This window comes from Bombus vosnesenskii, unplaced genomic scaffold (genome assembly GCF_011952255.1).
Source record: "Bombus vosnesenskii isolate JDL3184/JDL3185 unplaced genomic scaffold, Bvos_JDL3184-5_v1.1 scf7180000016272, whole genome shotgun sequence".
NCBI lineage: Eukaryota > Metazoa > Arthropoda > Insecta > Hymenoptera > Apidae > Bombus > Bombus vosnesenskii.
Genome location: NW_022884341.1, coordinates 324,879 through 343,422, shown reverse-complemented (window position 1 = coordinate 343,422; position 18,544 = coordinate 324,879). Strand labels below are relative to the sequence as shown.

Genomic DNA, 18,544 nt, shown 5'->3' with positions numbered 1-18,544 from the left:
TTTGTATCCTACTTAAAGCGTATTGTTAACGATTTATCGGAAACAAAATACACGCAGACGAAACTTCAGAAAATATCGAAACTTCAGTACCACGATACTTCGTCGTTTCACGCACCATGCGTTTTCTCTTCTCGATCGATCTTATCCTATCGACGAAAACCATATACGGATCGCACAAGGTGCACCAACTACGGCTAACGAACCCGCCTAGGTTTCACACCGGGTATTGTCCCCCGAATCGGTACATCTTGCTACTTCGCCGAGTACATAAAAGGCGTACACCGATCTTGGGAATCGTATCGTCGCTCCAGCTGGACAGCATCTGGCTCACCCACGCGATTTCTTTCTTTCCCTGAAAATTCCTCTGTATCTTCCATCCGCTCTATACAACGTACATTTACAAGGGCACGTTTTCTTCGCAAAACAAAGGACCGTGTTTCTGAATTACGTCGGTGATCGATGAATGGAATGAAACTTGGTTGGTAACATGAAGGGGAGGAAAATATAGAATTTTAATCTTAGCAATTCATGAGTTTTAGGAAGTATTGGTTATATACAATTAACCAAAACAGGTAAAGATCCTTTATTGTAATAATTATTTCCTTATTTAATTCATATTCGAGGGAGGCACGTCTATAGTTCAGATTGAACTCTTAAAAAATACCGTTAACAAGAAAAGAAAAGAGAAGAAAAGGCCACTTATACTAAGCAAATGGTTGCATGCCAGTCTTCCATTTATATTACGATCTATGTATAAAGATCATTTATTTTCGCTACATTGAATAATTTTTGCTCTCACATACTACATGCACGCACTCGTTTCTCATAATAACGGCAAGAAAGAAAAAGTAGGAGAGATAGATAACACAAGGAATTAAATACGATAAATTAAAAAGTTAAAGATCCAAAATGTATACGGTTTTGTACGAGTTTCCTATCGCAAAGTTATACGTGTATAGGTAGAAGACTGAGGATCGTGAGGTGCGAGCAGAAGGGAGGGGAAAGGACGAAGGATATGCCGGTGAAAGAGAAGTGGCACGGCGGTGTATCGGGGTCAAGTGGCACGATAGTAGGCAGCGACGAGGCCTACTTTGGCCTGAAACTAGACTGCCGCGCGAAAACACCATCGAACCGGGCTATAATGTTGTGCTCCAGCGTCAAACCGGGGGCCTTTCTAATCGTGGCCTGTATTTCGAGCCTCGTTGGATATTATCCTCGTTACCCGGCTGAGCGCTGAGCGTTACGTGTCGCCACGGCATCGTTGCCCAACAAATTTCGATCGTCCAAACAGGGCATCGAATACTTTTGTAACGGTGACGCGTAACACGAACTGTCTCGAACCTTCCATGACCCTCGATTTCAGTCATTGGACGTTACTCTCGAGGGAAAGCGGGAAGAAAGCAAGCGGATCGACGAGAGCGTGACGAAGATTCGGGTTTGGCGTGATGTAACGAAGGGAAGCGAGTTTCTTACTTTTCAACTGGTGACGGTAGGTTGCATAGAGGTTTGTTACGGTAGTTTGTTGCTACAGAAGTTGTTGTCGATCTATCAAATACATGGAAAATCGGTCTATAAATATCTTTAAATAGATTCATTGTATCGTCGCAAATTTTCTAAATAGATATAATAAATATCTTTAAATAGATTCATCGTATCGTTGTATATGTAAACTCATTGTATATGTAAGTTTTTCCATAAAGAATAGTTGTTACACGATACATTAAATCTATGCACAAAATAGTTTCTGATTATTCAAAATTTTGAAGGATATTTTACATATTCTACGTTCAATTACCAATTCAATTCATTGCTAACATTATCCGATGTTAAAAGAACAATTACGAGAAACCCAATAAAATCAAGCTCGAGTCAAGATTGAGAAGCTCAAATACGCGATATCGATTAGTTTTCCAATCAATTGCTCGGAAATCTTGATCTGTTCGATCGTTGGTCTTGGTCGTGACAGGCAACGAGGCCACGATGAGTGTTCCACGATGCTTTCTAACGGAGCGTAACGAGCAGAGCAGCTAGTTGCCGCGGATTTTGCGATCGACGCAATCATCGGCCAGCTATTCGTCGGTGAATCGGTCGTAACGTTCGATCAAACTTTTGATGACCGACTAATTGAACGAGCTACGCGTGTGATTGCATCGATAAGGGAGCCTCTTGGAGTTTTAATTCGATTTAACCTGTTGCTGTATCGAAAACAGTTTGAATTATGTGCTTCTTACCAGTTCAAGATTTTATCAGAGTATTTTTAATCGCAATAAATAGAACCTTAAACGATCTTTCGCTGAAGTATAATTACTAGAGAGATTTTACGATTAATATTTCAAGAGGGACAAATATTGCGTAACAGAAGTCTCGTGTTCAGAATTGTCGTGACAAAAATCGAGTTTTCGATCGATCACTTTCTTTTAATTTATCGAGACACTCGAAAAGTCTCCAAAATTGACGTTCGACGTTGGAGCGATATATCGATAAGCGGAGTATCTATTCGACTTTTTAAAATATCCTTCTCTTGCGAGGACAAGAAATACATTAATTAGAAGTTATACGAATACGCTACAATTGTACGAATTAAAAATTGATAAACTGTCAGCATGTATTTGGCAATGGGCGTTATTACATACGGCAGTATTTTTATTATTCAAAGCATATAATGGCAAAATAATAAATTGGTGATGTAAGATAACATTCCAATGGACCGTTTATCTTATTGATGGTCACGGGTGACCACCGTGGCGTCTTGGTAACAGTTGATAGCGACATACTATAACAAGACTTCGTTTATTTCAACAAACAATTCGCATTCGTTGTTTCGTCGTAAGAAAAACGTCCAGAATACATTGTTGGCACGTGTAGAAGATATTAGTGAACGGCATTTGCTCGTTCGATATGTAATAGTAAGGTATGTGCACACTTCTAACTTCAATTATATGATTATAAAGCAGCATTTACGAATATTTTCTAAGCTGTGTTTATAATATTTAATATTCGTAGATTACCCCTCAAAGATATAGATGCAAACACAGTGCATCGTTAGATGCAAGATTTGTTCTCATTCTTTTGTTCATTCGCCCAATCAGTCTTTTACCTACCCTGTCCAAACTATTCGAGAAGATGCTCACGAACCGACTCCTTCCAATCCTAGAGAACTTGAAAACACTCCCAGATCACCAATTCGGCTTCCGAAAACATCATTCTACAGTAGAGCAAATCCACCGCCTAACTCATACGATCAGCCAAACACTCGAAAAGAAAAAATATTGCTCAGCGGTCTTCCTAGACATCCAACAGGCATTCGATAAAGTATGGCATGAAGGGCTACTATACAAACTTAAAAAGATCCTACCCCACCCCTACTACTCCATCCTAAAATCTTACCTAACCAATAGGCAATTCATGGTTAAATACCTAGACGCCACTTCCGCAACATTCCCAATAGAAGCCGGCATACCCCAAGGTAGTGTCCTCGGACCCCTACTGTACTCCATCTACACTGCCGACCTACCTATATCAAATGACATAACAATAGCGACATTTGCAGACGACACAGCGCTATTAGCTTCCCACGCTGACCCGGTAATAGCCTCATCCACTCTCCAGCGAAGTCTCGACTCCATGGAAAAGTGGTTTCACAAATGGGGCTTCAAAGTCAACGAAAAGAAATCCTCACATGTAACCTTCACGCTCCGAAAACAAACCTGCCCCCAGGTCACCATCAACAATGCAACAGTTCCTAGCAGGGACACAGTCCGATACCTGGGCATGACCCTGGACAGGAGACTAACGTGGAAGACACACATCTCAGATAAAAGGAAGCAACTAAAGGACAAACTAAAAAAACTCTATTGGCTCACGGGCCGACGCTCCAAACTAAATATACAGAATAAAATTACCCTCTACAAGACCGTAATAAAACCTGTCTGGACCTACGGAATCCAACTATGGGGAACAGCAAGTAACTCCAACATTGAAATACTCCAACGCTTTCAATCGAAAACGCTAAGATCCCTAATTGACGCACCTTGGTATGTAACCAATGAAACAATACACCGCGACCTCAAGATACCCACCGTCAAAGAGGAAATAGCAAAATATAGCGACAGATACAACAAAAGAATCAACAAACACCGAAACCCCCTAATCACTGGACTACTCGATACGACGGACCAGATTCGCAGGCTGAAGAGGCACTACCCGCTAGACCTAAACGTCAGATTCATTTAATTATCCAAATAAAGCATATGCACTTACTTATAACACTTATAAATTATACCTATCAATAATAAGTATTAACTTATTGTAAATAAACAGCCATGTCACTGCGCCACGCCAGAAAAATTACTGAAAATTCTCAACGCGAGAATTGATTGTAATTTCAACAAATAAATAAAAAAAAAAAAAATTCTTTTGTTCATTGATGTTCTAATAAAACTGCTTAATTGTTCAGTGGGGCATTTTTTATTTCAAAGTATATTCTCTATTTATCGGTTATATTCAAAATGCCCTAACTGTCAATTTTCATAGAATTTTTACAATCGTAAAAGGTTCAAGCGCTCCAACGTGGCAGTCAAGGTGTTAATGGATATCTCCTCATAGGAGTCGACAAGTTTTATGATAAATGAACGGTAAATTGATTGTTACGTTTATAAGTAACATTGCGAAGATATCATTACGGAACGATATTACTGAACCAAATTCGCAAGATGTGACCTGTCATTCAGCCTCTAATGATTAAGGGATATTTTATCACGTTGAATTAAGACGGACATCCCGTGGATCAGCTGCCGTCCAAAATTGTCTCTCGGGAGAGAAACGTCATCCTCGCCATTGTTTTAGCTGAGATTGTTCAGATCACGTACTTCTCGAATGATTCTATTATAATTATTCTCATGGAAATCAAAGTACGTTAACGATCTCGTACTTCGAACCCATTATCGTGCTATTGTTAGCGTATGTAACATCTAATCTCGATCGATAGATGCTATCCAGCGTGAAAAAATAACAATTTTCAAGATCCACTCGAAAGTAGAATCTTTATATCGGTCCCCACTTATTTGTCTTTATTCCTTCCTTGTGGTTTTTTCTTCTTGTCTTCTTTATTTTATACCAGTTCGTAAACTTGTCGCATTCCGTTCCACTTATCACCTAATCAACGCCCCGTTACATAATGGCTGTTTCGTAATATCGTAATCGAGATACAACACGAAATAATTCGGCTGGCAAACAATACGTTCGCCACCAACAGGAACGTGCTCGAATCGTCTCGCGACATGAAATCAGATATAATTTTAAGTTAGCATCAAATGACTGAAAGTTGGATATTTGTCAACGCGAGAGTCACGTGTTTTTCCTGCAGCATGGCCTTTTTTCGTAGTTTTCTTGTTTGAGATGAATCCACAGAAGGAAGTTCGAGTAGCGATCAACCATCGTCGATGTATTCTAATTTTAGGAAAGAAGAATGAAGCTCGCGACATAAACTGCAAGATTTCCAGGTCGTGATCATTCCACTTCCACCTTTAAAGTGACTAATATCGAATTCTTCTGACTATTCGAACGACAAAGTGGATCAGTCGCTTGGTCGTTTCTTCGTCATTTCGATGCATCGCCTCCTTTGTTTCTATTTCAGGACCAATTTTGGGATTTACCGGTAGCTTCGTTTTCCAAATATCGACGCGTATCTAGTGCAATGTACGAAAAGGAAAATTTAGAATGTGACCTAGATGGGGAAGTGTTGAATCATGGAAAAACAATTGGGCACGTGTTAAACCCAAAAGTTCCGATGAACAACATACCATGATAGACAAAGATAGGCGATACAGCTGTGAACGAAGGTATTTGAACAGAATTTTTGTATTTTCTTTATCGTCGTCGTAGAATAAATTAAAGAAACTTTCTCCATTTTGAAATACCCTGCAATTTCTTGCGCTATTTTCACGTTGGTAAATATCTTTCGCCATCAGAAGAAATATAGAGAAAAATATCTAGAAAATAGCTTTTTGTGAATCATCTTCGCGTTTTTCCTATTTTCCTTCTTATCACCCATAAATCGTGCGCTTATCAGCACCCATTGACCCGTTCGGCCGTAGCCTCGATTATGTCATCGACACGAGAAGATAAAAACGATGTGGGGCACGAAACAAACCACTGTGACCCAGATTCGACAATCTTAGGACGTTCGATAAGAGCGGAGCCTCGGTCCCTGGCAGCGAAACACTTTGGGAACAGAACGTATTACCCTGAATCTGCGTGATCGACACTCGATTCCATTCCATCGTGGTTTCTATAATTAAGACACGGCGTGAGTGAAAGCAGAGGCTGAAATCTCGCGAGGAAATCCAGTTGTCGTCTGTTCGTTTTCGCGGGGGATATACACTTTTCCCTCGTTTCGACTTTCTGGCTCGCTTCGTTTCTCGCGACTGATGGAAAATGCGGCCCAATTAGCGTCGTGATTGTTATCGTCGTCTCTGAGATTTAGTCTCAATGATTTCGACTCGGGGACCCCTGGGACTTTGCTATAGAATGTCTGTCGCAGAGAAATTGAAGCGTGATCGAGTTTTAAATTGAAAAAGAGTATAGATACTTCTCGCTAGGGAAGGTATCGTTTTACGAATTGGAATTGTTGGGCGGTCTCTTTTGGAACGTGCCTGAAACTCTAAATACGAATTTTGTCAGATATTATGATATTTAACATTAAAATCAAGTTGAATAACAAATGGTAGGCTTAGAATTACCGTGGCACCAATGCATTGCCGTTTCTCATGAAATGCGGTGTTTCGTATTTGTGACTATAAAAAGGTCGATATATTTTTTGAGATTATAAGAGAATCTCCCGACAGAAAATGAAATTGTAACTTCATCGACTGTGAAACTAAACGGACGACGTTTCTAAGAATTTTAAACGATGTTCAATTCAAATTCTTAAAATATGTATAAACGAATTAATTGTACGAATTGTCAATTGACTGAGTGAATGATCAATTATACGAATTAAGGAGAAAGGAAAGAAGGAAAGATCGAAAAAGGAAGAAGACGGCTGATCGATTGGACGGAGGTGTTTGCGTTCACCGCAGGAGAAAGTGGCGATCCGATACCGCGTCGCGACGCGGTAAGGCAGGGAGAGTAGCCAAGAACTTCTAACTTTACCCGAGCCCCCGACTCTCTTCTCGACCTCGAATCGGATGTCGTGGTTCAATGTCCCATCGTGGCGGAAGAAAAGAAACAGGAACGGACACACTCGTGGAATCGACACTGCCCGAAGAAACGGAAACTGCTCCTGGTTTATTCTCGAACTCGTACCTCTGTTACGAATCGTATTTTGTTCCGCATCTGGTTTCGCGTTTTCTTTCGTGGTCGAAGAATATTAAATCGATGGGATTTTACCGGGATCCATCGTGTCACGGTCATTTAGAAAGTTTCCTTAAATGAGTTTAGATTGCATTGTTTTTTTCCAACTTTGAGTTTAATCGCGTCAAAGATGGATTTTTATCTTTACGCTTATCGTTTTATTCGTTTTTCCAGCAACTATTAAAACTGAAGGAAGGATATTTTCTTTATCCATCGGATGTATGTATACCTGACATAAGTATTTAGACGCTTGCAGAAACTTTTTACGAATATATTATTATTATTGTTTAGTCCGTGTCTTTCGGCTTTGGACGAACTTTCGGTTTTACATCCAATTCTATTGCATTACCTTGCTTATTCTACCTCTAAAAACTAAGCATTAGGAACTATAAATTATCAACTAATGACTAAAAACTACTGCCACTTTGGTCCTTAGCCTCCTTGTTGTGCCTCCTCCTTGTCGTCGGCCTTCTCTTCTCTATTATTGCTTTCAGTTCTGCTAAACCTTCTCCAGTCTCGTTCAGCGTTTTTCCTATGTCTTTTGGTCCTCCCGTTATTTCACATTCTTCTATTACGTGTCTTAGGTCTTCTTCTTTCCTTCTGCATAGTCTGCATTTTTTCCCCCTCTTCTTTCCAGTCTCGTTTCCGCATCTGAATCTTGCTAGTATTCTTTTGCTCTTCCACTTCATCCTCCCTTCTAAGTATTTTGGTAATTTCTCTTTGGCTATGTTTCTGTAGTGTATGTTGTACTTGGATTCCCTTATCCTTTCCCCACTCTCTTCTGTTTCTCTCTTTCTTCTTTCTTCTATAATTTGGTCTGCTGTCATCCTTTCTTGCTCCTCTCTTGTTTCTATCTGCGTCCCTCCTTTTCTTACCTCTTCTAGTCTCTTCTTTCCCTTTTTTGCTTTTTTCCCTTCCTGACTATTTCCCCATTCTCTCTCTCTCTCTCTTTCCTTTATGCACTCCTTTACTAATTCCTTCTTTGATTCTAGGGCTTTCTCTTCGTACCTCGCTGCTCTTTTTAGTGCTTTTTCTTTCATTTCTATTAATTTACATTCCTCTACCAGTATGTAGTTTGGTGTTGTCATATCTAAGCCTAGTATCCATTTCACATATCTCCTTTGAACTCTGTCCAGTCTTTCTTCCATGTTCCATCCCCATACCTCTGCTCCAAACAGCGCCACGCTCTCTACCAGTGCTCCAAACATCTTCATTCTCCTTTTGTAGTCCTGTTTGAATATTCTTTCTCCCACGCTCCATGTTTCCTTCATTGCAATTGTCGCTCTCTTTTTCCTATCTTGTATGTGCTTCTCATCACTTCCGTTTTCCTGCAGTATATACCCTAGGTCTCTTATCTCGTCCACCTCTTTTAATTCTTGCTCTCCCCTCTTCCATTTTCTTTGCCTCCTTTTGTCCCTTCTTTTTTCAAAGGCTACTATTTTAGTCTTTTCCGTGCTCAGCTCCAAATCGGCTTCCTTCAAGAATTTTTTTGAGTCTCCTCAACATCTCCTTTAGCTCTTCTTCTCTATCCGCCACCAACACAATATCGTCTGCGTATGTCAATGCTTTTTACGAATATATTATGCATGTTATAGGAAACATTTTGAAGTTTCATTAGCACTGTAACGAAGCGCTGTGAAGCGAAGAACTTCTACAGAACTCGAAAACTTTAGAACGATGTTAGGTCATAATTCCTTTCCCTTAGAATAAAAATGATTGTGCAAAGGGACCCCGGTTAGAGCATCGGTAAACGTAGTTTAATGCGAACGACGGGGACGCTTCGATCACGGAGCAGTGGAACGAAATGACGGCTGCCCGTTCGGTCAATTAAGCATCGCTGTACGGTGTACCGATAAATAAATTAGAAGTCGGATGGATGAGAACCGAAAAGACTTTCCCCGTCCCGACCTAATAAAGTCTCTCTCTCGATCCTTTGCGACGTAGCCAGCGCGATAGGTATGTTAAGCCAAAGGGTTAAACCGTCCCATTTCACGCCGCGAGGCGTTTTTTCTCCCAATCATGAACGCTCGAAGAGGCGATAAAGGAGTTATTTGCATCTAAAATAAAAAAAGGAAGAACCAAAGGATGGACGGAGCGAGACAAAGAGAGAGAGAGAGAGAGAAAGAGAGAGAAGCGAGAAAGTATGTCGTATCCGGTGCAACGGGAGTCGAGATATGAGGAAAAAAAGTGGTCAAGGGCGAATGTGCAGAACCGTTACATCATCGAGGACGACGCTGACGATAATCGAAAGGTGGCTTCCTCGCGGTGGAAGAAAGAAAATACGCTCCTACACAGTTGACACGGGAGAACAAAAGGAGAGATTATGTCGTGCGATTCTCCTGGGGTTTGTGTTTGGATCACAATTGTGATACAGGATGAGTCCATCGATCAGTAAGTTTATTTATCTCACGATCGTTATCACGTTTGTCATTTTCGGTGTTGAATATGTCAAACGATTTGATACGGAATAAGATTACGATATTGATAATGCATGAGGTTAAAATTAATACAACTATGAAATTATGAAGAAACTATGGATTAGAAAATCTCTTCGGCCAATAATCTTACTTTGATTATTCTGCGTGCAATTTGACGTTGAATTTTATGACTCGAATGACGTATGGATGACTCGAATAACGCTATTTTACCACATCATGCTCTTTTCTATGATCTTCGAACGATACCAACTCTCGAGAACGACGTAAACTAAAGTTTGTTGCAAAGGCTACATAAGGAATCGAGCAACGATTGCGATTGACGACATTCGCTGCAAATGCCATAGGAAGAGAGTAGGGCAGAGCAGAGACGGTTCTGTCCGTATTTCGATCGCTCGTTTCTCCGTTTCGCCGCTCTAATCTGCCGTTTAGTCGATAATGTACGACGCGCGAGTTTCATAACTCGATTAAGTAACGCGCCTACCGCGAAGCGAGAAAATAATGCCAAGGCTCCCTAGCTGTATCGCCATCACGATACCGAAGCAGATAACGGCGTCGCATAGTTATTAAAATCAATCTTGGCGCGGTGGCCCGCGAGGAAAAAACGAGAGTGACTTGGCTCTGCGATCCCGGTTTTTCTGCGATTCTTTCTGTCTCAGAGATTTCCGCTTCTAATTATAACGAGCACACCTTGTTCGCTCGATTCTGTTAGGAATTACGTAAAGTTGTTGCGATTACATTGGCAAACTTCTTTGGATTCGCTTTATCGCGCGATTTTATCGCTTGAGTTGCGTCGAATTTATTAATCAAAATCACGAGGTCTATGGTTACGTTTTTCGCGACTTCCTCATTTCGCATTAGATTCATCCACATTTTCTCCGACGCCGTAACAGCTCCTGCTCGTAGCCACACGACTTCTAATACAGTGAAAATCCAAAATTTTGATAAAAACCTCAGACAAGCGTAGTCTTACTGTACTTCGTTGCTGACAAGTAGTTCTGGACATGCACAGCATGACTGCAGTGGGTTGGTTGAGCCTGTTGTGACCATGTTTGTTAGAGCTGCGTGTTAGGTACGGGCACGTAAATATCTCTCGATGTCTGTACTTCGTTCCTGACACCATCTAATACACGCGTTATTTTAAATCAAGATAAACTAACTTTCACAACGTGACCAAAATTTCTCGCTTCAAAATACACCTCTACCTTTCCAATTTCATTGAAATGTTCGTCTCCGTTGCGGAATCTCCGATGGTCGGATCGGCGGATCCTCTTTGGTTTCGGCGTGGTCGCGTGACATAATTTTGGAATAAAAGACAGTGGTCGGGCGGGTATAACTTGCGGGCGAGAGGATCGGGACGTGCAGCGGGGTGTCATTTTGTGGGTCACGCCGATGACGTGTACGTGCGGCCGGTGTGTAACGGGACAATTTGTGCGCTGGCGGCACGCTCACGGGTGGGTGTCGCTCGGGGTGGGGACGAAACCAGGGTAATGTAGGTCAGTAAATGTATAGCCACCACTTTCTCCGGACCGTTCGAAAACTGGCTCCGCGACGTTCCTCCCCCTCCCACTAACCCCCTTTTCTCTCCAACTCCACCTCATCCTACCATTCGTTGCGCGCCGTTCGTTCATTCGTTCATCCTCTCGCGGTACCCTGCGCCTCTCTTGCTGTTGGTTCCTCCACGATAGATGTAACGGGACTGCCTCGAAACGGGTTCCGCGCCGTTTCACCACCACGGAACGGAAAACCGCGGCAAGGACATCCGTGATCATCATCGTCAGCATGCTTGGTCAGGGTGTTCAGACAGATGGTTTCACCAAGGGCGAGATTGACGCATTTGGGGTAGGAATTTGACCTTAGATTGATTTCCTAGGTCATGTGTGATTAGGCTCGTATCTTCGAATCTCCTATTTTTCATATGTCAGTAAAGTGCTACTTTTCTTTTTTAGCCTAACCTAAAAATCGGGAAGTCGACAAAAACGAATTTATCGTAATACTTTTCCCTTGTGATCTTCGTATAATTTAATAAACGAGAAACAAAGATTTAGAAGTCGATTTCGAGTAGAAACGATCAAATTTCCGTAAAGGGGTAAGAATAGCTCGTTAAATGATCGGAACGTAAAGTTGTAAGTTGGATGTTGAACCTGGCGTTGTTCACGAAGCGGCCCAATTCCCAGAACGCGACTTACCAATGAACGATTTCGTTTGCCTCCCACCACGTGGTCGGTTGTTACGCGAAACACCTGGTTCCTTGTCGGCGGACGTAACGGGACAGGCCCGAAAACGGGTTCCGTACGGTTCCTTGTGACGCGACGTAACGTTACGAGATAGATCAAGGTCACTACCTTGCCCGTCGCACGCGAAGCCCAATTAGACGTACCGCTGTTATTCTTGTCTTTCGTGGCCTCGACCCTGCTACTCATCGCGAATTAAAGGACCACCGAACAAATCGCTGTATCTCCAAACATTTCGTCGTAAATATCAATTTTACATTTTGAACTGTCAACGATTCGTTGATATTGAATATCGGTGCCAGAAAATATTTATTTTGTAGGAACGATGAATTCGATCTACATACGGGGCACTCGTACAAAATTGTATACTTAAGGTTTTAAATCTAACACCTTTGGATTTGTGAAACAAATTGTGTAATAAAATTGTCTTTATTAATTGCATTAGGTATATCATATCATGCGTACATAAAGTAACAAAAATAGAATTCAAAAGTTCAAACGTAATGGTCGTTTCAACGATAAGGCAAAAGATCTTTTTTTCTCGATTTTGGTATTTGCTAAGTGGCTGGATTAGTTTAGGACGTATTAGGAAGGACATTTCAAAAAGATAGATTTAACGAAATCGTTAAGGCCTCTTGTCGACTAACGGTGTTCCCCATCCCTATGAGGTGCCGAATTAAGCGGTTGCGGTACTGTTATGTTTACCAACGGTCGTTAGATGCCAGGCGAGACCGTTTTCGGTGAGACACGTATCGGTCGAAAGAATTTATGTTAATCAATTTCACCAGCGGAAAAAGTTCCGGAGAATGTTTGGTCTATCTTCGAAGCTTTGAAAATTGAAAGATCATCGCGGCACCATATTAGGTTTTCTAATTTAAATTTCCGTGTAAAGTGTAAACGATTGACTGTCAATGGTTTCTTCTTTGAAACGACACGTAGGTAATGGAAGAAGTTCTATATTCCACGAGCAACATTCTTATTTCTGCAGACTTCGTGATACGATATGCCGCGACAGAAAACGTGTTCGTGTACAAAGGCACCGGATCGCAGCAATTCTTTTATACACAAAGCGATTCAACGACAGAAAAATTACTTTAATCATTTCCATGGAATACACTGCCGCTCCCGTAAGTATTAGAATACCTGCTGGTTCAACAGGAAATGCGATACATAATCTACTTAGATTATTAGAAGAAGAGATGAACCCATTAGAATTTTATATTTATCATTTCAGCTTATTAAAGAACATGCATGTAGGGTGTCTCGATTTTGATGGTACAAGCAAGGCGGGAGTGATTCTACATAAAAAGGCAAGTCGAAGATATAGAATAAAATTTGTTTATTTAAGGTTTCGTTTCCGAGAAAGTCGAGTCTGAAAATTTGTCAAGCTGTGCTTGAACTTGTTTAATTTCGGAATAATCGACAGCAAGTTGCTTTACGTGTGAAAATTAATGGAAAAAGATATGGAACAAAATTTTTCATAGAACGCTTCTCGTTTCTGAGGAAATGAGACAACTTGACAATTGATGAAGTACGTGTGTACCTTAAAGAGAAGAATTTTATTGCTTATTTACGCATATTTTTTCACTTATTTACGCATGTAATATCGTCTATCGTCTTTTACTGGTTGTTTATTCACGCCCAGTTGGTAATTAGTCAAACTCACATGTGCTGAACAAATTTTCATTTGTATCATCAATACCGAGGTACCTTCTATCGTAAAAGATTTTGAATCGACTTGTAGGTAGTTTCTCGGCGGAAAAAGCGTCGAGGGGATCTTAACCTCGTCACGGTCAAACTTCCGCGAAGAAATTCAACCGGCGTGGCAGTTAGAAAGGTAATAAGTAAGCGACGCGAAGGAAAGTCCGCTGGAAATGATGGAGTGAGGTAAGACCAGGCTCGATGCATTACATTTAACGCGCTGCCATTACTGTATAAGTACGTGAAAGTTGCCTCCCTCGGCGGCCATGCGAGGCGTATTTAGCTAGGGATGCGACGCTTCACTGACTAGCCTCGACTACGAGTTATTCCAACACTTCGTTCCACGATGCTGCATCTTTCGTAAAAAGACCGAACATAAGATTACTTCTCTACTTTTTCTTCTCTCCTCCTTTTGCTCCGAATTCAACGTTTCCAAATACGTCGAAAATAGACGGTCGTTAGAACGTTACCGAAAGCAGAATCTTCAGTTGATAAATTTTAGGTTCAACGCGAGTGAATCGAACCGCGATATTGTATAATCGTTAGTTTACATAAAATTCGATAATTTGGAAATTTGCGAATTTCAAGCTTGAAAGGTTTAGGAAGCAAAATTTCAGATTATCGAAGAATTGGATAATTTAAAAAATCGGCTCTCGAAAATTGAAAAATTCGAATTGGAAATTCGAAAATTTCAGAATATGGAAATCCGAAAACTTAGAAATTTGAAATCCCAGAAATTGGAAAAGTCAGTCAGCCGGAATACGTGGTTATGAAGATTTAAAAATAATTCAAACATTGTCATAGCGCGCGTAATTTATGATCCACAGTTCGCAGCATAGTGGATAGTTTATTTATCGATCGCGATTTTACGCTTCCTCCTTTCCCGGTCGTTATCGCGCAGGTTCTCACATTCGTTTGTTTGCATGTTTCCATCGCGAACGGCCCGCGTTCGTTCGAGAATAATAGAAGAAACTGCGAAAAGATTCGACGCTATGTAAGAGGTTCTGTTGAGGCCGTTGTACTTTGACTATGCTTCAACATCACGATACAAACTGGATTGACAGATCCCCGTGAAATTTGTCGTGTTTCTGGCTGCTGTCGATGGCGACATCGTTGAAAAACCGATCAAACCGAACCTGTTCTCTTGACTTGCCCGTGCGAAACTTTCTTTGGTTTTTACCATTCTAGAACTCGATAATTTGTTGTTAACGCGAGACTCACAGAAGTTTACAACATCTACGGAAAAGTAGAAATTCTAGGTTGTCGACTAATGTACTTTTTCTCGAAGAATTTTCTCGCAATTGACAATTTCCCGCTTGCTTCGGTATCTCCGTAATTCAAGATTATTATGTTTATACTCCTTAGGAGAACGTCGCGAACTATCAAGAATAGAAGCTGAGTGAGATATACCGTAAATAAATAAATATTCCGTTTTTCAGAACTCCTATAAATCTAAAGAATATTAACATCGTCGGTGAAATTGCTATTTGTTATTTGAAAAATTACAATTTCCAAGTTACAAGTGGAATTACGATCGAGGAGCTTTAAGCGGATACGGAGAGCATGAAGGGTTAACGGGCGTATCGTTCGAGAAGTGTGACAATGATCGCGGAGAAAATCTAACGGTACGCGCGGAGAGCTCTCGGCATCGAATCGCCTACATCGCCGCGCGATATTACGACCTCTCGTTTCGTAATCCCAGTATATCTCGTTTCGTAACTGAACCAACTAGCGGTTCACGACGAACAACGATTAGTGGCGTACCATGCGATCACACTCGTACATACACAAGTGTGGAAAACGCGAAATTTTCAAACGATCGTTTTTCTCTTTTATACGATTTTACTCTACGTTCTCGATTCGTTCGATTCCCTAGTTCGAGTTCGATAACACCTACTGCCGTAACATCGCCTGGTGGAGTAATTTTGCAATCAGAAACCAGACCCTAGAAATTAGACTTATAACTTCTTGAAGAAAAAATTAAAAGATTAGAGGTAGTCCAAGAGGATAATTTTTCCTCGTTTATAGAAAGAGCGTAAATCTTTTTAGACTCGTAGAATCCCAAAGTAGATCGATTTAAGGTAAAAATGTCTCGAATGAAAAAAACAGCAAATTCCTCTTAAATAACCTATAAAGGCCATTCACCATCAACTAAAAAGTTCTATCGAGACTTAAATACCGTAACAACGTTGCATGGATAAAAGCGGCAGGGGAAGAAGGAGGAGGAAGAAAAAGCGGAAAGAAAGTATCACGTCGAACGTAACAGGCCGAGTCCGAAAGTTCAGCGACACGTCACGATTGTGAAATCGTGTTTTGGTGGTTCCTGTGCGCATTCCGGGTCAGGATCTTTCCTTGACAGAGCAGAGGCGCAAGTTCAATGCGAGAAGGAAGTTGCTCGTAGGAAGGTGGCTGTTACCTGGATCCGGCGCGGCGGAGGCGCCGACCGCCATAATCCTCCTGCTCAAGCCGCAACTTTCACGCGATCGTCCTCTCCTTCTTTCTCTCCGCTGCCAATCGCCTCGCTCGCTCTCCTTGGAAGAAAGTGCACATGTAACACTTACATGACAAGCCACGGTCCCAACGTAACGTACAGGCTGCTCTAAAAGGTTCATCAGGTCCCGAGATTTCGTCAATGTCAATGACATTGGCCACTGCGCTACCGCGATCGTTTGGTCTCCGCTCGGAAGGTCACGTTCAGCCGTCTTTGAAATCCTGCCTCGGTTACAATGGCAGTGGAATGGAAATTGGTATCGATAAGATAATACAGGAGCGTGTGATTGTTCACGTTGACGTTGAAACGTGGATCGTTGTCTATATTGATCAGTTTCGTTCGACTTTCTTTCTGTCGATGTTTTCTTTTTGGTTTTTGGCTTTTGCGATTGTAGATTTCTGAATTACATTTCTAAAGTAAAACTCGCTCCATCTTCGGAACAGGACAAACAGACATCTTAATGGAAGTACAAACACGGTTAAGTTTCCGATACCACTTAGACACGATCTAACGTGTGTTATATAACCAACGCAATGTTCCCGCTCGAGCACAAAAGTCTGAATACCGCGTTTAAATAACATACGGTATACAGCGGCGATACGAAACCAGAAACATTGGCACGGACGCTAACTACGCTTCCGTATCCTCCTAATTGAAACAAAGTTCTTTTTTTTTTTTTTTAAATTAAGCATTTAAAACTTTATGGCACGTTTGTCTCGGGTATAAAAGTGTCTACGATAATTTTTAGGATGTCTTTTAGGAAGTTGCAAATATATGATCGAGCGAAATGGTGAAACGATTATAGTTTCTACACCTAGGGGCAAATAAATTTGTTTAATCTTCGTTATCTATTGATAATTCAAATATCAATCGACATTAAGAAACAATAGAATTTCCGTACGACTGCTCCCTGGGACTGGATTTTTCTATTTAAAATGGACGAAGAGAAGTCAGCACGAGGACATCTGTTTGGACGTGACTGTTTTCCGGAAGTTTTCCTCAATGCCAGTGTCGATTCCCAAGTTTCGAATGCCAACGGGATGGCAAAGACAGTTAACTTACGATCAGAAAAACAAATTACAAGGAAAAGGAAGAATAAATTACGTCTTGGATCGCTTCTTCCACGATCGTAATATGCACTGCGAACGCAACGGTTGAGAAGCAATTTCGGTTTGCGTCGTGCTAATGGATACTCGACTTCCTCTGTAAATTCGAGCAGCAAATCTACCGTTTTACTATCTGACAAACTTTAGTCGGTTGACGTTAGATCGATCGCGAGTAATTTGCTTTGTATCTCAACTGAAGGAATCTAAATAGATCTTTCCGAGACAAACTACGGACTATAAAAATCAAAGCAGGAAGAAAGATCGATTGAAACTCATTATCAAGAAGAAAATTTAATTCCTGGACGTTCTTCGCAGCAATTTAATACGCGATGAATAGAAAGAAACGGTACAGCCTATACACTACTTTGTTATTTGTGAACATATACATACATAGAAAGATATATTTTCAAGTATTGTTACTATGTATATAGAAATTTCAATTTATTATTTTTAGCAATAATATTTGAAAATATATCTTTCCATTATATCGACGACCATTGTACGATAGTAGAGAATATTTTAAGATATATCGATGACTAAATTTCAACTACAATTGATCACAATCCTCTTCTAACCAAAATATCTCTATCCCTATTTTAAAGTAATCGGGAGCCTGTATTTCAAAATTTCCATACAGCGTGCTTGTTGGAACAGTGGCGTAGCCACGCAGGCCCCTCGCTGCTAATCGATTCCAGGAGCGTAGCGGAGTGCTCCACTTTGGTATTTTTAAACGGTCCTCTCCTCTCGCCGCCCTTCCGGTCCGTCCCTCGTGGCCGCGAACCCATCTAGCCACCCCACTTCCACCAAGCCACGTCCACTTCTTTCGGTCTACTTTTCTGTAGCCTGCTCGCGCGAGTACGAGCCACTGACTATCCACCGTGGGTGGGGGCCTGGTCCGGTAAATATTTACAGTTAACATCGTTACATAATAAGCGTGTACAGGTCGGTACACGCGTTCACAGGCCAGCAGTTCGTTTGGCGCAGACGAAGAACTCCGATAACGGGCCATCACCTGCCAGCCCCGATTCGTCCAGATGCAGCTGGCCCCAACCCTATTCTCGATTCCTTGGGCCTGAAATAACCAGTGTTTTGACTCGAGAGGAAATGCTTAATGTGGCCGCAGGTCGAGCAATCGTAAAGACACTTTACGTCGTGTTAAGCGATTGAATATCTTGGACCAACGATCGAGTAGATTTTCATATCATTTCGCTAGAATAATATAGG

The 18,544-nt window shown here is 41.3% G+C and overlaps 1 protein-coding gene across 1 annotated transcript in view; it reads left to right on the top strand.

The window, feature by feature from the left end:
* The first annotated feature begins 961 nt into the window (after positions 1-961).
* LOC117242261 (caveolin-3-like) overlaps positions 962-18,544 on the top strand; it is a 61,275-nt gene continuing 43,692 nt past the window's right edge. The window contains exon 1 of the mRNA XM_033508793.1: positions 962-1,489. The gene's annotated coding sequence lies outside the window, so the exon portion shown is untranslated. The remainder of the gene's footprint in view (positions 1,490-18,544) is intronic.